The following is a 6,000-nucleotide window of genomic DNA, read 5'->3' on the forward strand; positions in this document are numbered from 1 at the left end:
AACAAACAAACATAGGTGTAGCCTACACATGATAATTGTATAAAAAACATATATTTTAAAAATAATATAATTAATTTCATGATTATCAAGGACTTTCATAAATCACAAGAATAGCATGCAAATATGTTTATGTAAATTTATAAAACTACTTGTACCTTCACTGCTTATGTAAGGGAAAGTTCACCCACAAATGGAAATTGTGTCATCATTTAGTTTTCCTGAAGTTGCAAACCAATGAGTTTCGTTCTTCTGTTGAGCAAAAATATGATATTTTGCTGAATGTTGGTAACTAAACTGTTTCTTTCAGGTATACCTTTTTTTATGATACAGATGTAATATTTTCTTCATTCTATTTAGTTTTATGTATTGATTTTCATTTAACTTTTTTTATACACCATACCCTGTTGGGTCAACTTAATGTCTGCACTTTGTTCAGATCTATGTTCCACCATTTTAAGACAAATGGATTTGTTGTGTTATCATATCTAAGAGATTATAAGATAGATGATTTTTTTGGGGGGTTGCATCAAATGTTCTTCGAATTTTATGCATGATAAATTTGTTTATGAATAAAGATTGATCTGTTAAAAGCAGGGCCGGCGCGCGCCTATAGGCGAACTAGACAGCTCAGCCAGGGCGGCGAGAGAGAGAGAGAGAGAATTATTAATGTATTTGTTTGTTTCACATTAGGCTACAATTATCGCACTTATATTAACATAATTTTTTTAGTATAAATACATTTAAAAAAATAAATAATTACATTTCGAATAAAAATTCCCGCCCGGCAGCGCCCTATTAGTAGGTCTATATGCATGCAAAATACTATGTATATTCAGAAATGTCAAAACGAATAAAATTATCTGGTCATACAATCGCCTCCGTGGAAGAGCGCTTTTCGCTGCTTAGAGACCATGGGGTGTATTTGGATTTTTATATGACATCGCATCTCTCAAAGAAAAGGAGAATACAATAGTTATTCAGGATTGCTAGGACTGGAAAAGGCCCTGACTCATGGAGACTCACGGGATGTTGATGGCATGAATTGTTTGAAGAGCTGACTGCTTTGGGCAGACACCTGGTTGCTGAATCTAAACTACTGGATGCGCTTAAATTCATCTGTGAAAAAGGGATGGAATCAATTTTTCCAAATGTTTTTGTAGCATTGAGAGTGCTTCTCACTTTCCCCGTCACTGTGAGATCTGGAGAACGCAGTTTCTCAAAGCTTAAACTGATAAAAATGAAGCCCGACGCGCACGCTTCTGAAATGTAGGTGTGTGAATGTGTGTATCAGTCAAGAAAAAAAAGAAACCTCCATTTATGTTAGCTAAAAAGTTGTGTGCATATGTTTAGTTTTATTCTGTACACTATCTATTAGCCTATAAAACAGAAATGATATGCAGCTGTTGCATTGTGTATCTTTTTCACCTTTTTGCAGAATAAAAAAAAACTCTGAAAACATGCTTGCACGTATTTATTTTAGTGTAAGATAAATATTAGATTTTTTTTTTTTTTTAAATGCATCTTAAGGATACCTAATTTTGAATGTGAGGTGGAGGCGGCACGATCGTGCTCCGTCTAGAGCGGCATTTGAGCTTGCGCCGGCCCTGGTTGAAAGGAGTTATTTTGAGTTAGATGCCAAATGCTCTCCTCCTATTCAAATTTGACATTGAAGCGGTGAATACAACATATTTGCCCACCGGCAACTATTGTTACAGGATTTAAAGTCAAAGTGAATCATGTCTATCATATATGAGATTAATAAACTCTTTAACTGATTATGAAAATAACTAAATTATTTTTCAGTTAATAACGAACATTTTGAAAATACTTTGTCTTTGCTCTTACTTTTTGAAAAACATTTTTTAAACTAAATGACCGAGTGTAGAAGTGTTGTTTCTCTCTCTGCTGGAGTGTGTGTTCACTCGAGTGGAATAGAGGTTTTTGTACGAGTGTTTCATTAGATTGGATCACTGTGGTGGACTTTCGGTGGAGGAACTAAACTGGTGCTCGGTAAGTTTTTCTCTTTTAACCGTCTTGGTTAAAAAAAGTTTTAAAATGTATAGATTGTAACGTTTTATTTATTTTATCATCACATTTAGAGTTTCAAAAGAACTGAATTAAACTCTCAGGAAACAAATATTGTCCAAAACACATTTCCATGATGTGTCTCATTTTGAGTTTTATCAGTTAATTTAATTTACAGATTTATTTTCATTAATGTTTACACTTCATATAAAGTTAATATTTTATTATAGATATTATGGATGGAAAACATCAAAATGTAAATAAAGTTACTTTTTGTAGTTAAGTCAATGATTTTGAATCTCTTTTGTACATACCATGCTTCAAAAACATACAAAATACTAAATATGTGAATGTTTAGAAAAGTTGATTAAATTGTTATTATTATTATTATTATTAAATAATTTGCATTTGGTGTGAGGTATAGTAATAAAATAGCAGCTTGAAACTTTTATATTTTAAAAAGTGTAAAAAAATATTTAACAGTGTAAGAGGATTTTAAGTTCAGTTAAGACAATGTAAGAACTTTATGATGAGATTTGAGACTATACTGGAATTAAAGCGTTCAGTGTCTTTGTACAGTGTCAGCGTTCATGTACATCATTTCATTTCATGAGGTTTCATTTAAATGTATCTAGTGATTATATATAGCTTGTATATTGCATATATATCAGCTGTAGTGATGTTGAATAACGTGAATGATGAGATTGTAGTGATGTTGACTGCACTCCTCATGTCTGCTGCTGAAAGTCCTGTTGAAATGCTGTGAATGCTGCAGGACAGAAGAGTGCTGGAGCTGCAGAGTGTTTTCTCTGTGTTTGTGAATGTGTTGTGTTTGTCTCCTGCAGCTGGTCCCACAGTGAAGCCCTCAGTGTCTCTGCTGCCGCCCTCTTCTCTGCAGATCTCTGGAGACTCAGCCGCACTGCTCTGCCTGCTCAGCTCTTACTCTCCACAGGGGGCGCTGGTGAGCTGGACACTGGACGGCTCAGAGGTCACCGAGGGGGTTGTGACCAGCGCAGAGAGCGAGCAGGACGGCCGCTACAGCCGCAGTAGTGTCCTGACCCTCAGCAAAGCACGCTGGGAAGCGGGAGAGCAGTACGTCTGCAGAGTAACACATGATGGAGCTCCTCATGAAGCCTCGTTCCACAAGAGTCGCTGTTAGTCGCTCGCAGTGCTGATGTTTCTCCAGTGAGCGCTGCTCTCTCCTGAAGATGAGCGTATCTGAGTGTCCTGTGTCAGGCAGGATTCACATGAGTCTAGTGCTGCAGCTGTAGTCATTTACAACTCAATACTGAAAGAGAGCTCTAGTGTCAAAGCACTGGCTGATCTTTCAATCTGCTGTGTTTGCTGCAACATTCAATAAAGCTTCTCAACAAACTCCATTTGTGTCTGACAACATCATTCAACTAACAGATGAAGATGCATGTAGTGTTTGTCCAGGTGTTTTTCAGAAGCTCGATCAGTAGCAGTAAATCTAGTCAAATAAAGCTCTTGGGGTTTGAACATGGTCTCTGGAGACAGAGCTGCTCTATTCTGAGAGGATCACAATCACTCCACCCTGACAATGCAAATGAGATTTTCAGCTCACACTCCCAGAGTCACTGTTTGATTGGTTACATGATCTGGACTGAAACACACCAGTTTCACTTCTGCTGTAGTCAAGAGATAATTCAAATGTACTGTATATGAAAAATGTCACAGAAACATAAAAACAAAATTTGTAAGAATATAAATATGTCTGTGGGTCAAATGTAAAGCATCACGTCCAGATATCAGAAGTGACTGAATGAAGTCTGTTCAGTTTGACTGACAGGAATCATATCTTACATCTAAAACATGATGAGCATATTAAACATTGACTCATTCTCTTCAGAAGTACAAGATTTCTGTTAGTAGTAATGATACTGTGTTATTAGTGTCTGTGTTGATCAGTGTTGTGTGTGTACTTCTTCTGAACCATGAAGAGATATTTGTGGTTGTTCTGCAGGTTTATGTGTTTGTTTACATTATGCTTGAGTTAAAATTGAATTAAGATTTATAAAGATTAATAGATTTAGGAACATTTTTGTGTGGATGGTTTTATAAATTGTTTGGGGACATTTCAGAAATTCAGAAACGTACATCTTCATAAATGAGGCTCCAGAGCTCAAGCTCATATTTTATAATCAAATGTCACTCAGTGAATCATGAAAACACCTGCAGATGAAGGAGATTATGAAACTATTCTGTGTAATCAAATTGTGAGTCTCAAACACTGAAACAGATCACTGTTGGTTCTCTGTGTGTTGACTCTGTGTAGTTTTACTGTATCATGAAGCTCCTGTGAGGACGCTGAACATCTGCTGATGGAGCTGCTCTATTCTGAGAGGAACACAATCACTCAAATATGAGTTTGACTGTTTGACTCTTTATTCTCTGAAATGAGTCAGTTGTGTTGGACTGATGGAGAGATGAGGTTTGTTCACACTGAGACTCTCAGCAGTCATACTGACCTTCTGAATGATTGAATCAACTGTTGATCTGTGATGAGACTCAGTCAATGATTCATTCTGATGTGTGTCCTTCAGTATCTGTGTCTCTCACAGCTCTTACTGAATTACTCTGGCTCCTAGTATCATGTATAAGATTCATATTATAATTATTATTATTATTTTCAGCAATAAAAGAATAAACACAGAGCATCTTTTTCCATCAAAGTTCAGGTACTTTAAATAAACTGCCCATGTCTGTTTCACAAGAAGGAACTCTTTTCAGTCCTACATGGAAACATGTCGTGTTATAGTCATTATATGAAGCGTCTGTCTTCAGGTGATTTGTTTTCTGATGTTCAAAAATACCAGAAGGAAACATTAGTTGAGTGATGTCATCTTCTTATATATGGCTTAATTATTGTATGTATTAATCAAATCATAATCTTATCATGGCATGTTTTGCTATAATAGCAAATGTTAAATCATATTAAAAAAAAACAAGAATCGATGTTATATTGTATTGTGATGAAACTGCTGTTTGATACAAACTGTATCTCCTCAAGCTGCAGTGTCTCTCAGCTGTATCAGTGCAGTCACTGTGACTCTGACTGACGGAGGTTTTTGTACGACTCTTTATCACTGTGTGAACACATTTTGACTGTTTGGATAGTGAAAACTCTGACAGTAATAATCTCCTGTATCTTCAGTCTGGACTCCACTGATGGTCAGAGTGAAATCTTTTCCTTGGCTAGATCCACTGCCACTGAATCTAGATGGAGTTCCTGACTGGAGGCTGTTTATGTATTTTATGAGGAGTTTAGGAGCTTCTCCAGGTTTCTGCTGATACCAGGCTAAGTAGTTGCTGTATATTCCTGGATCTGTATTACACTCTATTGTAACTGTTTGACCGATCTGGACAGTTTTAACTTTAGGCTGAGTCACAGTGATTCCTCTGGATTCTGATTAAAATAAAATAGATTAGTTTGCAAATCTTCTTAATATCAGAATATTAAATTGATGTAAAAAAAAAATAATAGCATATTATCATTATCAAAAGTAGACATCCTACCTTGAATAAAAGCTGCAATGGTCCAGATGAGGATGATGATGTTGTTCATTGTTGTTGTTGTGTCTTGTGTGATGATGAAGATTGTGTTCTGTTCTGCTCTCAGTCATGAAGTGTTAAACTCACAGCTCTATAAACACTCTCAGAGCACTGAAGCATGTGCTGACCATGCAAAGAAGTGGGCAGGATTCACAACAGACTGAGCTGCTAACAAACACATATACTACAAAAATATAGAAAATATCATTTTACAATGACTGGGGTTCGGTATTGATTGAATTTTATCGAATCTGATTCGGATTCTGCTTATCAATTCCTATAGTTTAGGTTCCAATAAGATAAACAAAAAAATCCAATAAAAATTAAGTCAAACATTTAGATGCCAAACATATTTATTCTGTCATTTTACAAAGCGTTCTGTTGCAGCTGTGTAACATGAGG

At 36.0% G+C, this 6,000-nt stretch overlaps 1 long non-coding RNA gene and 1 pseudogene across 1 annotated transcript; one reads left to right on the forward strand and one right to left on the reverse strand.

Annotated features, from left to right (window-relative positions):
- Positions 1-1,855: 1,855 nt before the first annotated feature.
- Positions 1,856-3,402, forward strand: LOC113067307 (uncharacterized). The gene is made up of 2 exons (XR_003279305.1): positions 1,856-2,010; positions 2,871-3,402. It is a non-coding gene; the product is annotated as an uncharacterized LOC113067307 (long non-coding RNA).
- A 1,599-nt stretch (positions 3,403-5,001) lies between these two features.
- Positions 5,002-5,744, reverse strand: LOC113066486 (immunoglobulin kappa variable 1-27-like; annotated as a pseudogene).
- Between the last annotated feature and the right edge of the window lie 256 nt (positions 5,745-6,000).

This window comes from Carassius auratus, chromosome 50 (assembly GCF_003368295.1).
Source record: "Carassius auratus strain Wakin chromosome 50, ASM336829v1, whole genome shotgun sequence".
Lineage (NCBI taxonomy): Eukaryota > Metazoa > Chordata > Actinopteri > Cypriniformes > Cyprinidae > Carassius > Carassius auratus.